Here is a 17,702-nt window from a genome sequence, read left to right as displayed (position 1 = left end):
CACACACACACATCTACAAAGACAAAGAACTCATACACATAAAATAAAGCAAGCAAAGTTTTAAAAAGTTCAAAAGAAGAAGAGTAAGAACAAGACACAGTAAGAGCAGCAAGAACAAGACACAGAGACTGGGACTGAGGTTGGCAGACATGTCCCTTAGTGTGGGTAAGCACAGACTGGAAGCTGAATGAAGTACCACATAGTCTAAACAGCTGAACTAAAAGCTTGGGACACACTCAGCGTGGTTTGATGAGGAGAAGAAAGGAATGGAAAACACATTATGTATCATTGATATGCATAGCAAGCTAGCAAGCGGGACGCTGCACAAAGGGTATGCTAAGTCCTGACTCAGTGTGAAGTTAGCTTGTGGAAGGTCTCACAGCTTTGAAATGGCGAGACTGGGATTTGAACTCATAAAGTCAACCGTAGAACCTGAGCTCTACTACTCTGTGCTGGTAGCGCATCTCCCTTCCCTTTCTGAGCAATAGAAGAATAACCACCAATGGCAAAGATAATCCAGGGAGTGAAACTGGTAGGGTGGAAAATCTGGAGTGGTTTTTTTGTCTTTTCCTTCCTTCCTTCCTTCCTTCCTTCCTTCCTTCCTTCCTTCCTTCCTTCCTTCCTTCCCTCCTTCCTTCCTCACTTCTATTAAATTTTTATTTCTTATTTATGTTTCCTCTCTCTCTCTCTCTCTCTCTCTCTCTCTCTCTCTCTCTCTCTGTGTGTGTGTCTATGTGTCTGTCTGTCTGTCTGTCTGTCTGTCTGTCTGTGCAGGCATGCACCAGAAGAGGGCATCATATCCCCTGGAGCAGATGTTACTGACAATTGTGAGCTGCCATGCAAGTGCTGGGAATCAAATTCTCTTAACCCAGAGCTGTCTCTCTAGTTGTCTTTCTTTTCAGACATGGTTTTTCTTTATAACAAGATTGATCTCAGACTCACTATGTAGCTCAAGAACCCCCAGAGTTCTGGGATTGCAGGTTCATGATCTGTTCAATTCAGTAGCAGAGCTGAGCGAGTAAAGTCCCTGTTTGGATCTGCGGTAATTAGCTCCTCTCTTACTGACAGGACACATCCCTTCCTCAGATAGGCAGCCTGGTGGAATGAGTCAAGCAAATAGACACATTGTTTCTTTCGAAGCCCAGAAGGCTGTCTTTCTTCCTCCTGGGGAGGTAGACTGGTCCTTGGGGATCACCAGAGTGGAGGGGGTGAAGCTAGGTATGTCAGAACCCTGAACCACCTCCAGAACTAGAAAGAAAACTTATGTACAGTAAGTGTATCTGCCTAAGGGGGCATCTATTCATGAGTTGTAAGATAAGTCTCAAAGTCCCTGTTGTGTAAAGGGACAAGTGGGGGAGAGAAAGCCAGAGTTGGAGAGTCTTTAGGGGAAGAAATGTGGCAACCTCAGTCCTCCAGTGACCCATCTAGACTCATCTATTCACTGATACCCAGCAAATAAACAGGCTTAACGACGTAAATGCTCACACCAACACTTTTTGTTTTGTTCTTTTAAGAATTGTTTTTATAGTTCAGGATGGCCTCACATTTGTTATCCTCCTGCCTCAGCTTCCACAGTACTGGGATGATAGGTGTAGTGTGTGGTATCATCTTTCACCCCTCAGTTCTTTTAAGGGAATGCAGTGATTACAAGCCATTTAAAGGATCCAAAAATAAGAGGTCATTTAAAGTATTACATTGCCCTAAAAATCATACTTTCTAACAACTTGACACCTTGGGAAATGCCGGGTGTTACAAACTCAAAGAACAAAAGCAAGGTGCAAAGTATCCATAGAAAACGATTCAAAGTATGTGGGAAAGCTCTGTGGAGGAAAATGCGTTTGAGAGAAGACACAGTGCTCTGGGCTGAGATGGAGTTCCTGGTCTTCTGGTTCTTAGTCATCTGTTGCTTTAGAGACGACTACCACTCATTGTTTGAAGTTGCAACTAATTTCTAATGGCATCAACCCATTTTAAGTAGAGCCATATGAATACATCCATCCATGCATGCATCCATCCATGCATCCATGCATGCATGCTTCCATCCATCCATACTTCCATCCATCCATGCTTCCATGCATCCATGCATGCATGCTTCCATCCATCCATCCATCCATCCATCCATCCATCCATCCATCCATCCATCTATCCATCCATTTGAGAATAGTGAAACATTGTTTTGGTCCCTTTTGTTTCCAGCACTATTAAACTTGGCACTATTTCCCAAGGTTAAACCAAGGCTGATACCCAGTACATAGTAAGAATCATCTACGTGTTTAAGTATGATAAATTCATTCTTTGATTCTTTCCATAAACATTTCCTAATGTCCTGTAGTGTACCAGGGTCTGGGCCAGATATGGGATATAAAGACCAGCCAAGCTTGGGTTTTGATCTTGCAGAAGCTCCACTGATCCTTTGGTCCTCCCAGGTACTTGCCTTGAGACTCCATGGGGACTCCATAGTGCTCACTGGAATGTGTGAGAACCTTGGGTGCATATGCAGATACAGCCTAGTGGAAACTAGCCAGAGATTAAACACATCCTTCTGAGCCTCTGGTTTGTCTCCACACCATGTCATGTAATTCAGTCAGTCTGGTGCCATCAGAAGGTACTTTGCTCTCAGCACATACCCGACTATCTTCACTCAAGTCTTAGACTGAAGTCAGCCCTTTGGTGGAATTAGGATTTTGATAAGTCTTCCCTGGCCTCTGGTATACTATTGTCCAAAGCTGGAGATGTCTGTGTTCTTCGAGGGTCCAGGGAAGGTAGAGGCCCTGGGTATGACATGGTTGTTCTTATGTTCATTCTAGTAGCTTCTTAGCAAAGGAATGTTGGTTTGAAGATGACTAAAGTCCACATTTTCCCAGGGGACCCCGGCGAATCACTCTCACTCATGTGAGGTCACTTTGCTCACTCATGTGGCTCACTCAGGCTCATGTGCAAGTCAAAAGTCAGCTGCAATCTTCTGAAAATGCAGCCTTCTCAATATCCAATCACCGTGGTTTCTAGTAAGAAACTTTACACCCCCCCCCAAGTTAAAAAGAGAAAAAAATATATATCCAGGTAAAAAGCTGAATGTGAGTGAAACAAGCTTTTGATCCCAGGATTCCGGAAGCTGAGGCAGGAGGGTTGAAGATTTGAGAACATCCTAGGCTTCAAAGAAAGGCCCTGTCTGAAAAAGAAAATAATCATAGGTGACAAGTGGAAATTTAGAAATGCAGGTGCCAGGTGGTGGCTCTGGGCTGCACGCTGAGTGTAGGGGGGCTGTGGGAGTCACCCACACCTTAGCAAAAGCAATACGTGAGTCTCTACCAGTGCTGCATGGCCGAGCTTGATCCTGTCCTCCAACTGACAAGGCTCACCAGACACTCAAGAGCTATTCAAGTCACAGGTCCTCTGCAGACCACGTCCTAGCCTGGAAGTACACAAACTTAGGGTGTGAAAAAGATAACCCATTTTGAACCTGATTTGGGTAGTATAGGTCACATGCCCAGTCTGAAAAGAACCAATGTCCACAGAGCTCTGATGTACTAACTGACAGGGTCTGCTTGGTTTGTGGTTTTGTACTTCTGACTCAAAAGTTGACATAGCCATTGCCTAAACTCCAGAGCCAGTCAGGCATGGCCTGCCTTTGGATGTTGTGGCAAGATTTTTGTTATCGTCAATGTTTAAATGCATGCGATTGGGTGACCATAAAATATCAGATGTGGTCTGCATTCATAGCTATTCCAGTGTTCACAAGATTTATAGTCAGCAGCTTGGACACCCCTAGGTGCTCTAGTAGTGCAATTAGAATGGTCCAGGCTGCAGCCTCACACAGAAGTAGACAGGAGACAGTGATTGAATTTGTGTTAGTTACTCAAGCCTCTCTGTGATATTTTTTTCCTTTTTAAAGCCTATGGTGAAACAACTTAAAGGAAGCGAGGCATGGTGGCATGCCTGTCATCCTGGAACTAAGGAGGCAGCGGCAGAGAGGTCTCTGTAAGTTTGAGGCCATCTGGTTTAAATAGTGAGTTCCAAAGTTAGTCAGACTACAATTTAAGGAGGTTTAGATTTATTTTGGCTCGTGACTTCAGTACATTAAGGTGGGGAAGGTCGTGGCTGTGGGAATACATAGCAAAGCCTCATCATAGTGGCTGTTCTACAGAAAGCAGCCTGGACAGAAGAGCCAGGATTGGTATAATCTTCAGAACTCCCTGACTCTAGTGCCTATTGCTTCCAGCCAGTCCCCACCCCTGTGAGCTACACAGTCGCCCAAAAGAACACAGCTATCTAGTGTCCAAGGGTTTAAAACATAACCCTGTTTCAGATTCAAGCTATAACTCTATAGCCTTAGAATAACTTTATTTTTAGAGAGGGTCTCCCTATGTAACCTTGGATATCCCAGAATCTAATAGGTAGGCCAGGCTGGACTCTAACTCCCAGAGATCATCCTATCTCTACCTCCCCAGTGCTGAGACTAAAGGGGCATGCCCCCACCTCCAGATTCCTTTGACTAACTTATTCAAGGACATCAGAAAAACACCCAGGTTGGTCTTATTTGTACCTAAAGCTGTTGCAATCATTCAAAGGCAGTATTACAAATATATTGTTACTTATTGCTTATTTCAGAACCTGATTGTTCAGAGACAAGACATTGTCTCCGAGATGCCACTAACAAGCATGTCTTTCAGTTCAGGGAATTAGAGCCAAAACTTTGCAAAAATGTAAATGTCTTTCTTGGACTGGAGGTAAAAAGTTCAAAGCAAGGCACACCTGTAGGTTTCAGAAGCATCTCCCAAGGCCTGTGGCTGCTCCTTCGGTGGAAATGGCTGTATGGGACATGGTTTGCTTTCCGCTCCTTGCCCCACCTTGGTTTTAGAGCTTTCTTGTGGCCAACCTAAAGTATTCCTTGTTCCTATGAGGTGCTAGGCACACCAGGAACCACTCGGTGGCACGTGACAAGAGACTCAAAGCAAGCCAAATTAAATGAAAGGAGATTCTCTTTGCACGCAAGGTGGCTTTGACTTAAGCTCTGGTTGAATGTGATGCTCATACAGGGCTAGCAAACCGGTTCCCCATTTCTACCATTATGGGGTTTGGCATCATCCTCCAGTTCCCTGTGGGGGCGGGGCTTGGCAAACTTGATTCCTTGGTATTGGTAAGAAGATGAAAACTATAATCATCCAGCAGCTACAACCCGCCACTAGCCCATTAAAAACAAACAGAAAGAAACCCAGACTGACTCTGATTGCACCGGCATAGATCACATGTCTAGTCCTGGTTCACTCAGTGTCTAGAGGGGTGAGAAGCTCTGATTGGGTAGAACCTGAGGCCAGCTTCCTTCAGGATGGGAAAGGAAAGAAAGCGGCACCCCCTGGAAGAAGGGACCTGTTGTACTTCGGCAGATATTTTGCTGTGCTGACTTCTTCCCTCTCATTAAAGCTGAAAAAGAGGTTAATTTTCCCTTCTCCTCTCTCGTTTTACTTCTTTTCCCCCTCTTCTTCCTCTCTCCCATTTCTTCCTTTCCTCCTCCTCCTCCCTCTTTTCCTCCTTCTCCTCCTCCCTGTGTTCCCCTTTTCCAGGGAGTACAAGGGACAACAGAACTTTTGGCCTTTGAAAAGCTTTCTTGATAAAATACTAGAAGGAGTGGGGTTTCCCTTAGAATAACAGTTCATGGCAGGAAAACCAAGCTGGGCAAAGTCTTTTCACAATGGATCTCCTTCCACCTTCAAGGGTACCTGCTGAATCCTAAGCTCATGGGAGTCTTTGACAAGATTGTCTTCTCATATTGGGGAGTCCAGAGAAAGCTGCTCCTCAGCCTTTCAGGAGTAAGCTGGATATGGAAGCTCCACAGCAGAGAGAGCTCTTCATCTATGCAAGGAGACTGACTTTAGGGTGGAAGCCCAGGTCTTCCAAGAGGAGCAGAGTCCAGGTGGAAGAGGCTGCCTCTGGACTAGCTGAGATAGAGAAGCAGACACTATGCAAAACCAAAGCCTCCTATGGGTATCTAGAACAATCCCCCCTGATCCACAGGTCCAGCACATAGTTTTATTCTGTCTATGCCATTTCTCCATGAAGGTGGCCACCCTCTTTTGAAAGACCCCATCCCCAAGTGATCGGAGGGGCGTTGAAGATGGCTGGAGATCATCTATTTGCAGATGAGAACATTGAAATGGGGGAACTTGTCTCAGGAGTGTCTTGATCCACCTTTCCCCTCAGCTCATCACTCTACCCCATCCTGAGTCTTTGGCGTTTTACACCCTTGGTCACTAGCAATGACTTTCTCAATGACTATACCATAGGAGGCAGAATTGTAAGAAAAAGTACAGGTGAAGAAGAGAAAGGTACAGACAAAATCGAAAGGATGGCTGTTGTGTCAGGAGCTCTAAAAAACTGTTAGTTCAGATTCGTGAACCATCATCCCTTGTGAGGATATTTAGAACGACAGAAGTCAGAGCAAATGGGTTACTTTCAAAGGGGTTGAATTATTTGAATAGAGTCTTTACATGTAGGACATCAAGAAGTAATCTCCTCCTGCTACTGGGAACGCAAGTGAGAGCTGCATATTGTGAGGTTACAACACAAAAAGGAGCTTCTATGTGGAGGAATTGATGGGACCTGCTTTGGTGGGAAGTACTTAAGGATTAATTTGCCACCACCATAAATCCCAGGCCTCTGCTTACAGTTGCCCTCCACTCTGGCCTTTATCCCCCCCCCCCCCCCCCCCCCCCGCACCTCACCTTGGCAGGAACGAGGTGACAAGCGCTGCAACGCCGACAGGGGGCGCCGGAGAGCCCTGGCCTGAGCTCTTCTATTCCAAGCTGTGGGTCTCCGGTTCTCAGGTGGTGGGAAGTCGCTGTCCAGCGGATCCAGACTCACCAGGTCTCTTAGAAGCTCCATCGACCCCAAGTGACCCAAGATGAGATTTCACAGACTTTCTAGAGAGCAGGTAGTCGCCCTTTCTGGATGTGCATGCTCCAAGGCTGCAGAGGGATGCCGGAGCCACTAGAAGGGGCATAGTTCAGCATGGGTAGGCACCTCCAGGGACCCAAGGATAAGGTCAGAATGCAGTCAGTTTCCTGTCTCCCCAAGGCCAAGGCGTGCTGATGGGTGCAGAGTTAACAGGAGACAGAGACTGCCGCCCTGCCCTCATTGTATCCCTGAGAAAGTGCCTTTACTCCGAGTGCATACGGGGCCACTTCCTTTTGACCTGCTAGCTGCTTTGTCCAAACTGTCACTTATGAAGAATCACTTGACTTACAGTCTCAGGTTCAAAAGACCACAGAATATAGTCAGTCGATCCAGGAAGAACTGAAATAGAGAACACCAACTCCACTCCCACAGAGATAGTGCTATCCTTGATAATTCATACAGAATAAACGGGGGGGGGGACCCCAAACCTTGTGTTTTGTCCAGACAGAATTTTAAGCACATCAGATTGGAGAATACAGACTTAATTCTTAAACTTTTTTTTTTTTGGAGGTTGTCAGGAGATACATACATACTTACATCCATGCACTCGACATTCTTTAGGCCTAATTTAAGAGTCTTAAAGAACTAGCTTCCATGGTTCCAGGTTCTTCAAGCCAGAAGGGAGGGGTATAGAGATGCAAGAGAGGAAGAGGGAGGGAGGGAGAGAAAGAGAAAAAATACTGGCCTTCTCCAGAGCCGGTTTCAAGAATCTGGGCAGCAGTGACCAGGCTGGTGCCCACTGCCCAGAGCCAACTGCCAGTAGCTTCTTAGCGCTGGTGCAGTTACCCCACCAGGCCCGGATGCTGGTAGCTCCTCCCAAGTTTCTGAGCCTTGTCTTCACTCTAGAACTGCTGCTTTCATCTGAGTGGATCCTTCCGCTGAAGCTGAAGGGGTGGTGGGCAGCTGGAGAGAGTTTTCTCTGTGTCTTTGCGTTTGATGTATTGTGGTGCCAGTTTAAAACCCTCTACTCATCTTGAGGGGGAAGTTAGTTCAGACAAATTGGAACCTGTATTACCTGAATCAGTGCTTAAGTGTCTCAGTGGCTGGGCATTTTGTATAATCAATCTCTCTTCATCCCTTCTTAACTGTGCACAGCACAGGCCTCTCTCTCTCTCTCTCTCTCTCTCTCTCTCTCTCTCTCTCTCTCTCTCTCTCTCTCTCTCTCTCTCTCTCCTCGCCCATCTCCTTTATTTGTCAACTCTGTAGGACCTTGTCCTCATATCAGCACATCCAATGCCACATGCCAGCCTTTCTTTAAAAGCAAGCTGCTTGTTGGTGTCTCTGCATACTTACTTCTTTTATTATTATTGAATCTTTTCTTTCTTTCTCTCTCTTTCTTTCTTTCTTTCTTTCTTTCTTTCTTTCTTTCTTTCTTTCTTTTTTTTTTTTTTACCCATAATGACACCAGGATCATTATATAATCCCATAACAAAGAGGCTTTTGAAGCACCAGCTTTTGTCAACTCTAGGACAGAGAATTCGTAATTGCATTATTCGGCTTCCCCCCATCTTTTCCCTTCCTTGCTTTCTTGCTTCACAGAAGCTCAACCTCTGCATCACTGAAATCCCCACTTTGTTACCTCAGCTTGTATTATTTACCCAAACGTTCGCCTGGAGGACCAGCCTTGCAAAGTTGCCTTTAAAAAAGTTATTTTGTTTCGTAATTAAGTCTCGGAGCCCACCGCGATGATTATTCTGGACCCATAAGGCAGAGAACCTGCATGACGTTTTTCTCGAAGTTTAATTACCGTATGCTAATTTCCTTGCCTACTACGTGATTAATTAAAATCATATTTTCATAATCATTTGGCACTAGTATTGTTTTAGAATTATCATGATCTCCTAAATAGTGTCTGTAAATAAAGTCGCCTCTAATGGCAGGCGCGGGAGGCGAGGCTGAGGACCTCTCGGTGTTTGTATCGCGGCGATTGGCAACATAACGGCCTTATTTACATTAAATACGCCACAAGGTTACAGCGCGGATCAACGTCATTTGATCGCTGATGACTCCCTTAAACGCCCGGGCTGTGACTGATTCTCCACGTCCCGCTGTCCACCGAGATTCACCCGGGAGTTTTTTTTTTCACCCCAGAAAAGAAACAGACTTTAAATAGTTTGAGGAGCAGGTAAGAATTACGCGTTTTCCTCTCCCCCTTTCCGCGTCTCTCTCTCTCCTCTCTCTCCGTGGCAATCGCTCTCTGCCTCTCGGCTGGATAAAAAATTCTTTAGTTAAAGGCAGGAATGCAAAGTAGTGACAAGCGAAGGGGCTGATGTATGTCTCCGTAACGAGTCTGACAATCAGAATGTAGCTCTTGGAGAATAGATAGATTTTAATAAGTGTGTTTACATGAGCTCAAGGTCAGAAGCAAGCTGCGCTGTGTTAAATGGTTTCTTAGTTGCTAGACAGAGAGAAAAAATGGACGACCACACACCATTCTTTGTAGATTATTATATCAAGGGTTCAGTCTCCGGCTCATCAAAGCTAAATGCTGAAAGACCTATCTAGTTGCTGTGAATTACGCCAGGGCGACAATGGAGAGCGTTTTTAATGGTACAATGCATTTCACCTACCAGATAGGGGGAGGCCGAGCAGGGGATGGGATGTCTGCTGGGGTTGGATGATGAGTATCAATGAACGGGGCGATTCTGAAATGAGGTTGATGAAAAGCGAGCCTGCCCTGCTCGGGCTGGGCTGAGAGCAGTTGGCCGGGCTCTGGCGAGTGGGCGACTGAGGCGCGCGAGCTGGGCGCCCGTCCCCCCTCAGCCCCGGAAAATGATCAAGTCAATCATGTGGACATGTTTCATTATTCATTGAACACAATCTTTTACAACGCTCGGTTTACGTGCCCGAGTTTGCTCCCGACGCCCGCGTTTAATGTTTTAAGGTAAGGCAAACAAAGGTGGTGGGGAGGCAGGGGTTGGGGGTGGGGGCGGCGGAGTGGAGGGGCGCGCGGGTGCCAGGTGGTGGTGGGGGCGGCCCTGATCTCCGGGAGGTGGCAAAGTGAGTTTGGACACTTGGCGTGGTTCTCTCCCCCCTCTTCCCCTCCCCCTCCCCCCGCCAGGCGAGGCCTGTAACCCGGTTGCTTCTCACCCCATCGCGATTAAAAAATATGGTCTAATTAAATATCCGTGGTTGTGACGTTGGCTAGAGAAGCTGTCAGCGGGGGTTAAGAGGAAAAGGGGGGGGGTATGTGGAAGAAAAAAAAAACCAGGAGAAGGAAAACCGAGTACAGGCGGCCACCTGGCATCGAATGGCGCTGGAGAACTTCGGCGGAGAGCGGGACCCGCGCCCTGGCTGCCGCCTCCCCACCGCAGCCGCAGTCCCGGGACCGTTACTTTGAAAGGGAGTCCCCAGGGCCGAGCGCTCAACGCGCCAGTGGGATCCGGCGTCCACCCCGCCCGGCCCGCGCCTCCCGCCTGCGCTCCCGGCCTCAGCTCTCGGCCGGGGAAACTTTCCGCAGGGTCGGGGGCCGGGGGAGCCGAGAGAGAGGGGAGACTGCGCGGCGGAAACTTCTCCAGCGACTTTACCCGTTTGCTCCAGTGCTGCGGCTGGGGCGGGGGTGGGGGGGGTGGCGGTCCCCGGTTACCTTCGCCTCCCCCAGACCCGCCATCGCGCGTGGTGCGATCTGCACTCCACCCAGGAATCAGGGGGTAATTGGCAATTTTTTTTTTTTTAAATCAAAGTTAGCTGATGCTTACGGGGTGCCTAACTTGCGGGTGTAGAGGGCGGCCAAGACCTGCCATTTTGTGTTTGCATCGGCTTCCTGCGTCCTAAGAGGAACGGCAAGGCCCGGCCGAGGTGCCTGGGGGGCGATCCCGGGACCCCGAGACCTTAGAGGAACCAACAAACGCGCACGCCGCCCTCAGCACCTGCCCCAGTCCGGCCCAGGTCCCGGGGGCCCGCGGGGGCCTGAGACACAGAAATAAATAAATAAGTAACAGGTTATGGAGGGAAATGAGCCGGCCAGTCCCGAGCTGGAAACGCGAGGCCAATCAGAGTGAAGGAGTGCGGCCGAGTGTATGTGGAAGGGGGGGGCGGGGATGGGGTAGCATGCCGGAGAGGGGGGCCACTGGGGGGTGGTCCTGGGAAGAGCAAGATTTTTTTCCGGGGGGGGGGTCTCATCCTCAGCCAAGCCCAAGGCTGGAGCGAGAATGAACGTCGCTAATAAACCTTTCTGTTTGCTTCAAGGCATTTTTATTTTAAATTTGAAGATGAATTAAGGAAAACAGTCGTAGGCGGGACTCGAGATGTATTTTAGGCAAAAATATAATAATATAAAAATAAAAATAAAAAAGAGGGTTTTCTTTGATGGATAGAAGTGTCCAGATCTCGATGCTCCCATCTGTTGCAATTTTGCAAACAATTACAATATAGATTATCTCCACATACATGGAGGTATGAGAAGTGAAGGTGGAAATTAGCGCTGTGGAAGTTAGAGAAAGGAAAGAGGAGAGAGAGAGAGAGAGAGAGAGAGAGAGAGAGAGAGAGAGAGAGAGAGAGAGAGAGAGAGAGAGAGAGAGAGAGAGAGAAACACAGACTGTGTCCCCCTCCCTTTAACTCTTCGGAGGAAATTCCCTCAAGGTTTCTCTAGGGACAGGTGGAAAGTTAAGTGGCCCCCATTTTTCACTCCTGATTTGTGAGTCCTTCCTGATTGTCCGCCTCTTGGCGAGCGCACACTCAAGTCCCCGAGTTCTCTCCTGGAAGGATGCAGGCGTGGAAGGCTGGGGTCGGTGCGGGCAGAAGCCAGGGGCTAGGGCCTGGGAGGAGCAGGGCGGGGTCCCGGCCTGGCGCGCGGGTGGCTGCGGTGGCCGGGTTTTGTTTGCAGGATATTGTTTTGTCTAACGGGTGCCTCGCAGGAGACGTGATTCGTCAGCCGCCTTAGTTTTCACTTGAGCGGAAAATAACGGCGGCTACGCGCGGTCCCTGCCTGCGGGGCTCGAGCACGCGGTGCGTGTGCAGCTTCGGAGGTGCGCGCGGGTGGGCGGCCCGGGGCACCGGCTTTAGGACTAGCGGGCCAGGCGGGGTGAGTGCGCGCCGAGCTGGCCTTGGGTCCCTCCTGCGCTTTTCTGGGCAGCCGCCGCCGCCGCTCTGCAGTTTAGCAGAAATCCGACAGGGGCCGCGTTTGCTGAGCGCATCCGGCCGGCTGCAGCCGGAGCGGGGCCGCGGGGCCAGGCCGCTCAGTGCAGACATCAGGAGGGGGCCGGAGGATAGTGGCGGGGGTAGCAGACTGGGAGGGGCTCGGGAAATGATCTTAGCCCGAGCGAGCACAGCTCCCTGTCCCTGCTGTCCCCTCGTGTCCTCCGCGAGTTGGGCAGCTTTGCGCGCCTGGGCCTTGGCTTTCCCCCCACGGTCCCTAGGTCTCCAGGCAGGGCTTAGGTGAACTTGGGGTGGGGTGTGCTTGCTCAGATGTGTGAGTGCGTGTGTACATGTGTAGAAAGGGAGGTTAGCGTGGAGACTCCGGTTTTCTTTCTCAGTTTTCAACAACTGGATTTTTGACTTTGAGACCAGCTTCGCTCACTGCTTGGGCTGGGAGGGGGGCGATCTTTCCCCATCACTCACATCTTTGTTCATTGTTCACTGAGTGCAAGGCAGGCGACTTAAAGAGAAGAAAAAGGAGGGAGAGAAAGAGAAAGGCAGAAGAGGGGGAAGGAGAAAAGAGAAAGAAGAGGGGCTTGGGGGGCACACCCGTGTCCCCTCCCTGGTCCTGTTGGAGGGTGAAATAGTAAACCCACGCAAGTAGGGTCGCCAGGAAAGTGGACATTACCGCTTTAATTAACTTCGAGATGCTCCGGCGGCGGGACCTGGCGTAGCCGTGACGCGCCCCCATAAATCTGCCGGGCCGGGGCTGCTCCAAGAACTCATACAGTAGCAGCGTCAGATTCAACGCGCGCCTCCCCCGGCCGGAGTCCATTTGCATAATTGGATTTTTTTTTTTTTTTTGCCTCCTTCCTCCCTGAAACTTATTTGAAAAGCCAAGTGAAAACCGCGACGACCTGCACACTCAAAAGCAAGTGCCAAGTAAGTGCCCCGCGGTGGCCTCCGCGAGCCCGGAGGTGAGGGCGCAGTGCTGGGGGTGAGTGCCCGGCCGGCTCGGGTGAGAGTGTGCAGCGGGCGGGAGAATTGCATCTGCTGGGCTGGATGTTCGAGGAACTTTTTTTTGTTTTGTTTTTTGCTGGTTTTTTTTTTTTTTAAACACAATTCCCACCCGTCTCCCCACTTTTCCGGCGAGGTGAGGTGACTGGACCACGCTCATAGTTGAGGCGAGACTGAAAAGAAGATCTTGGGGACATAGTTGAGAGTTGGGCATAGTAGTTTTCTGGGAGGGTGGAGGGTCCCTGTCGCCGTCGCTGCCGCCGCTGTCGCGGCGTGGAGAGCTGAGCTGCGAGTGAGCGGGGTTGGCTGCCTGTCGCGCCGCGCCGCGGATGCAGTTTGTCGCCAAATGCCTCCCCCATTATTCTAAGGTTTGTGTCTCAGTGTGTGCGTGCGCTAGTGTGTGCGCTCGTGTGTTTTGCTGTGCTTTAAAGGGAAGAAAAGCAACCAAAACAAGAGTAGGAAGGCTTCCCTTCTAGTCCGCCTTCCCCTTCAGCCTCCTCTGTTTCTGTTGCTTGAAGAACGGAGAGAGAGCTGTTTTGCCTAAGACAGGGTCACCACCAACAGATTGACAATTCAGTTGGAAGTGCTATAAATTCTACAGCGGAGATGCAGCTGCGGGGCATGACATGCCGGCTCCACCCTGGTCAGGGAAGTGGCTTCACAATTTCAAATTGTTTTAAAAAATGCATAATATGTTATTATTAGTAGTGTTATTTACAGTGAACAAGATGGAAGGGGAAAGTGGATTGCGTTGGAGAAGACTCTAGCTGTCCTTCCCAATTCTGGGCCTGCCTGGGAACTTAGCTGTGGGCAAGGCCCACCATCCTGCATGGCAGGGGCCTGAGACTCAGCTTTCAGCTTTGGGAGTTGCAGGGGGGCACCTCCCCCCATAGCCCTTTGGCCTCTGCTCTAAGAGAGCCTAGGGCTTTGGCTGAAGGCTGCTTTAGCTATGATGTCATCCCGATAGCGGTGCAAATGTCTCTTGATCCCACCATTACCCGCCTGGCTGAGTTGCTGGTAACGATAGCACTTTGCCCAGCTCCCTGACAATCGCAGGACACAGAGCCCTAGGAATACCACCCCCCCCCCCAACACACTGACCAACGAAGAGTCAGCTACCAAAAGCATGGCCACTGAGCCCAGTTTTTGCATGGGTGGGCCTAACATAGACACTACTGTGGTTGTCAGACTCCTGGACTAAGGGTCCCCTGATTTCCCAAAGTTTGGAAAACTTCTGAAAGGCTTTGATGTACAGAACATCCTTAATCTGGAGAAACAGGGCTCTGAGAGTGAACGGGCAGGAATCCTCAGATGTGGTAGACGCTGAGGATCTCAGGTCTTGTTATAGCCATTGTATGGAAAAAAGAACTAGGGTATTCAGTTCATTAACCATGACTTTATGTTAGAGATAGCTTCAAGTAAACCGGCTTTAGTGTTGATTTTTAAATAGTGTACGATGATTTAAGATTTCTTTTGATTTACTGTTCAAATGAAATTTGCATAAATGTGATGAAAATGAACTTAACATCTGGGCACATGAAAAAAGGTTAGTGCCTCATATGTCATCTGCAGAGAAAGTCTTTAAAATGCTTCCACCCTAAACTGGGCTGGGGAAACAGTTCCTGGAGACATAAATGGTAATTATGGAAAACCTGGAGAAAAGAATGCTTTCAATACATTTGCATTCTCTTGGACCAGTGCTCTGAAAACCCATCGTGTTCTCTGCCTGGAGTGTTTAACTTCTGAGCAGGCTTCAGATCCTTGCAACTCAGCAATTTAACTGCTGGTCAGAGCTGTCTTCACGGAAGGCTTAGGGCAGGCATAGAGCAACTGTCATGCTGGGTTGGTCCAAGCCAGAGGCCAATAGCCTCTATTATGGGAAAGATAGGAACTGGTCAAGACATGTGGTCCTGCTGGTCCGATCTGCCCATGGGGAGTTGAAGGCAGTGCTTGGATATGCAGTGTCTGCCTAGCCTCCAAAAGCTGACCCATCGGGTTGTCTCTTCTGCCTCAGGTAACCAAGGAAATTTCATCAGTTCAGACCCATAAAACCCACAAGCCCTTTCATGTGAGCTCCAAACTCCATCTTACTTTTAGAGCAAGACGAGCTTATCCCTGACATCAGGAAATCAGTTAAACAGCCTTCCCCAAGCATGACTGCCTTTTGCTCAAAAGTTGTCTATGAATGGCACAGGTGTTTTTAAAGTGCCTTGAATGGAAAGGGAAAAAAAGACAGCAATGATGCTCGTGAGGATATAGATGAATTTTTTTTTTTTAAGAAGGGGAACATAAAAGAGGAAAGCAAAATAGATTTATTTTTCTAGTTTCAATGAGGACAATTACAGCTTTTTAAGATCTTTAGATTTAGTGTTTTTAATAAGCCTTTTAAGTAAGCTGAAATATCAGCTTGCATTTTGTTCTTAACATTATTTAAAGTGAGACTTGATGCAAATTTAAATTATAAGTGAGTTTCCAGTAGGTCATTTTGGGGCCATGCTGAGGACAGAAATGCCCTCCCCTCAGCCTACCTGCCGGGACTTGGAAGTCCTTGAGTGCTGAGCCCAGCTTCATGGTGTCTCCAGGTAAGGTCTTCCCTTGGTGTCCTATACTATTTCCTTGGTTGTAGAGGCTGCATTTTGGAGGAAAAAAAAAGAATAAAGTCCCTCACCTTGGCAAAGTGTCTGAACTAGCTGCTTCTTCTTCTTCTTCTTCTTCTTCTTCTTCTTCTTCTTCTTCTTCTTCTTCTTCTTCTTCTTCTTCTTCTTCTTCTTCTTCTTCTTCTCCTTCTCCTTCTCCTTCTCCTTCTCCTTCTCCTTCTCCTTCTCCTTCTCCTTCTCCTTCTCCTTCTCCTTCTCCTTCTCCTTCTCCTTCTCCTTCTCCTTCTCCTTCTCCTCCTCCTCCTCCTCCTCCTCCTCCTCCTCCTCCTCCTCCTCCTCCTGCTCCTCCTCCTCCTCCTCTTCCTCCTCCTCCTCCTTCTCTTTCTCCTCTTCCTCCTCTTCCTCCTTCTTCCCCTCCTTCCCCTCCTTCTCCTCTCCCTCCTTCTTCTTCTTGGAGCCATGCCTGCCCTCTACAGCAGCACAGCATCCCCCTCCAGGGCTCGCTGTTTAAGATACAGCTACCATAGTAGAAGGTGGCTACAGAGGCTCTCTCCAATTGGATAGCCAGATCACGAAGTTGTGTAGAAAGTTTTGCACGGAGAAGCTCTGCCAAGAAAGAAGACTGATTTTCAGATCTTGAAGCTTTTGGGCAAATGTTACGTTGCCCTGTGCATTCCTAGAATGGTGAGCCAATAATGTGTGGGTTCAGAAAGAGCTAAGCTTGGAGGTGACTTTTGGTTGTTGTAACTGGGGTCTTGCTTGGGAACGGTAGGTTTGTACATGGTATGTGTGTGGTGTACAGTCATTCACGCGCACACACTGCAGGGGGAGGGTATCGCCTGTTAGAAGCACCTGCTCTGAGATAATACCCTTTTCACGTACAATTTTAGTGTGTAAGAGAGAATAGTGAATTTGCCCCTGTGCATATCAGCTGGAGTGAACATTACAGAAAGAATTAGGGACTAGAAGCATTTATCCTTAGGATGTAGGCCCTGGGTGATACTGTTCTCATATCCAACTTTATTTTGTATTTTCTAAATACAGGCAGACAGAGATCAAAGCTACCTCAGAAAGGTGAGCTGTGTAGCAAGCCATCTGCTGTGGACCCCAGGAAGGCCTAGAGTAGAGCTTCCTTGGGCCAGCCTGGGCCACTCATAGACTCCTGTTGATTGTCTGCCTTGAGTAGCATGGTGAGGGGAGAGAACTGCTTTGGGCTGCTCTTGCTGGCTATTGGAGGCACTCTCCAGAGTTCCCTTTTGAAAACTTATTGTGGGCTTTGGTCTACCTCTTGTATTTGAGTAACTGTAAAGAGTCTCCTCTAACTCAGCTTTCCATACATGCTGGGCTTGCTGGAGATGTCCTGGATGTGGAGACTCCCTGCACTGCCTTAAAGAAGCCAGACTTCTGTGAGGATGAGTTCTTGAGTGGAACTTGCAGGAGTAACCTGGGCATCATTTCTGCCGATCTGAGAGGTCTCAAAGATGGTAGTAGGTATATATTTCCACTTATGGGTGTTTGTCCTGTGGGATGTTTAGCAATATGCCCAACCTCAACCCACTGGATGCCATAATCTCCTGATTATGACCATCAGGAGTGTCTAGACATATTCATATATTCCCCAGGAAAGAGAATCAAGCTCATGTCCTGAGTTGTTCATGCCTCAGGCCTCATCCTGGACCTCTCAAAGGGGACATGGAGATCAGTTTTGATCTTACTCCCAACAAGTATACAGATGAGATGCAGAATTGTCTTGGGGCCCGTTAGATCAAGGCATTCAGCCCTGGAAAATTGAGGCTAGCCCTTAAAGTCTGGGAGGAAGAAGATTTTTTTTTCATTGTGTAAAAATATATGAAAGAATAAAAGGCTGTCCAGTGCAAAATGTGGGCTCAATTCCAATGTTTCTGAATAACAATTTATACCTTTAAAAAGGCCATGTGGGTGAGAGCCATGTCATGGACCACATGGAAACAGGGATACCAATTTTATCTTTAAAATGGCTTGGTGGGGGAGAGCTGTGTCCCTGGACCACATGGAAACCAGAAGCTTTAAGTGACAGTGCTC

General features: G+C 48.4%; 1 protein-coding gene across 2 annotated transcripts in view; it reads left to right on the top strand.

The window, feature by feature from the left end:
- The first annotated feature begins 8,914 nt into the window (after nt 1–8,914).
- Nucleotides 8,915–17,702, top strand: part of Znf536 (zinc finger protein 536) — a 453,895-nt gene continuing 445,107 nt past the window's right edge. For both annotated transcript variants that reach the window (XM_034518687.2, XM_076932384.1), the window contains exon 1: nt 8,915–9,076. The gene's annotated coding sequence lies outside the window, so the exon portion shown is untranslated. The remainder of the gene's footprint in view (nt 9,077–17,702) is intronic.

The sequence above is a fragment of the Arvicanthis niloticus genome, chromosome 1 (genome assembly GCF_011762505.2).
Source record: "Arvicanthis niloticus isolate mArvNil1 chromosome 1, mArvNil1.pat.X, whole genome shotgun sequence".
NCBI classification, from domain to species: domain Eukaryota; kingdom Metazoa; phylum Chordata; class Mammalia; order Rodentia; family Muridae; genus Arvicanthis; species Arvicanthis niloticus.
The sequence above is the reverse complement of the archived record's forward strand: the minus strand, read 5'-3'. Positions and strand labels throughout refer to the sequence as shown.